The following is a 2,304-nucleotide window of genomic DNA, read 5'->3' as shown; positions in this document are numbered from 1 at the left end:
AAGAATTATAACTGTATACTTTTATTGTGGGTGTTTGTCAAGGAATGAATGATCACAAGCTGCACTGCTTTGATTGGCACAAATACTGCTGGTGGTGATGCCCACTAAACATAATCATGTTAATCGTTTTTATGACTACAAACTCGAGCAAGTGTCACATCCGCAGCCACATCCGCTTGTTTTGGCGTTTGACTGCACACCTTCACTTTTCCTAGTCACACATTTGCTGCTAACTGTTCATTGCTGCAGTTGCTGCAGTCTAGTTGCACGGCACTTCCCAAATGTCATCTGTCAGTCAAACTAAATGTGTGCACTGTGACATTTTCCTTGTTTTGGATTTTCTTTGGAGAAGGTACGAACTTCTCAAGTCGCTGGATTTTTTTGTTCTTCTTTGCCTCCAGCACCGATCAAGGCTTATGTTTATCCAGCCTTTTTTTGTGTGTTTGCGTTTCCACTTATGATTTTCCTATTTCGTTGCTGTGAATAGCTGCAGAGTTGCAAAGTGAGCGCCTTTATTCGCTGCTCCTGAATTCCTTCTTGATATGCAGATATTTCCGCTTCCATTGACAAGTCTCCAGGTTTGGAAGGACAGCAGGTTATGGTGAGAGGTAATGATGTGGAAAGCCGTGCTGGAGGAAGTGGCGAGGGCGAGAGGGGGCCGTGACAGCTGTCACGCAGTAACAAACGCCTCCCTCTGTGAATGGACACTCAGAGATGAGGAGTGGGTGGGGGTGGGTGAGGAGGATGGGGTGGTGTGTGCGTTGGGGTTGGGGTAGGGGGGCTCCTTCACTGCACAGCTGCCACAGACCTGTCACTCAGGATGTTATCTCGCCCCCTCCTCTGGTCTGGATAATGGGCTTCTGGTCAGTGTGGGCATTAGCCACACATCTCTGCAGTGACTCCTGGACACCAGCCATTACTTCTCAGTGATGCCCCTCAAAAGCTGTTTAAGTTACCATGAATCATACTTCCTGAAAGAACTTCTCAGTCCTTACTAACGAGTGAATAATTTATAACCGCACAGTGGTCCATTTGTCTTGACTTTAGGTTCACAAGGACAGCTAATAGTAGACTGACTGAATTCAATCAATACAATCAATGCATGCAGTGGCGCAGTTGCACCCAATTAAATGAAAGTCTTCACAGCAAACCACAGGTCTTTCATCAGCCAGTGGATGGTTCTGAGTAGGTCCAACACTGCCACCCAGTGGTACCACAGGGACAACTGACAGGTTCAATATTTGACTCGATCAGTCAACTTCAAAAGCACATGAGCACACCGTGCACAGCACTAAATATGAGTTTAGTGTGATAATTAGCGCGACATTAAAACCAGCTCACAGCACTGGCCTCGCCGTCACAGCACAGTTCTGCTGGGAAATGTTGGGTCTTGGCGTTACTTTGACACGTACCACGCAGTTCAAATACCTTCATAGCACCGCCACAGAAGTGGCACTCTCCAGCTCCCACCAGTGTGTCCCGCCACAAAAACCCAAAGGTGTTTGAAATACTTAGATCTCAATCTTCAGAAGCCAATCTGCAAATTACAGGAGAGCAAAAAGCCCACTGCCTGCCTGATGCTGATGCTTTGCTTTGCTTGGATATCAAACCTGAGACTTTCCTCACCAGATGTGTTATCTGCAGGAATATTTTTCACTTTGAACTAACCCTTTTTTGAGTTTTGCACGTGCAGGACATCCACGTAACAGTCCAGTCTTTAGATTAACGACTATAGTCAACTCACATGGTAAATAGAAGGAGCTGTGTACACTGACTCTGACTCAAGTCAAATATGTGAATAAGAGCTTTCACAGGGCACTCTGCAGTCATCTAAAATAATAAGTACACCAAATGATTCAGCAGCTTGTGGAACAACATTAGCACCAATAAGATGAAGCATTAGTTTTCTGAATGACTTTATTAATATTTTACATCATTGTAGAGGAGTCTCGGCGCACTCTTCTTTACAGTTTTGCTTCTGTTCAGTGATGTTGGTGGACATTCGTTTATGCACAGCTCTCTACAGGTGCAGCCACTGCAACACTTTCACTCCTTTGAGCTATTCTGCTCTAGATTTGCTGCTGTGCCTGGGATCAGTGTTGTGCTATGGGACCAGTTACTAAAAGATGCTGTTTTTTTTCCTCTCCTTTTAATTCAGTGCTCATTTTAAAGTTGAGTCCTTCAACGTGTTGGAGGGGTAACAAAATAGGAGAAAAAGTAAACACTTGGTGAAACATCACTTTAGTATCATAACACTAAAAAGCCAAATTTTACTTTCACTAAAGGCCTTCAGCATGATATATA

This window comes from Pundamilia nyererei, unplaced genomic scaffold, assembly GCF_000239375.1.
Source record: "Pundamilia nyererei isolate P.nyererei 1_Seehausen unplaced genomic scaffold, PunNye1.0 scaffold00062, whole genome shotgun sequence".
In the NCBI taxonomy this organism is placed as follows: Eukaryota; Metazoa; Chordata; class Actinopteri; order Cichliformes; family Cichlidae; genus Pundamilia; species Pundamilia nyererei.
The sequence above is the reverse complement of the archived record's forward strand: the minus strand, read 5'-3'. Positions refer to the sequence as shown.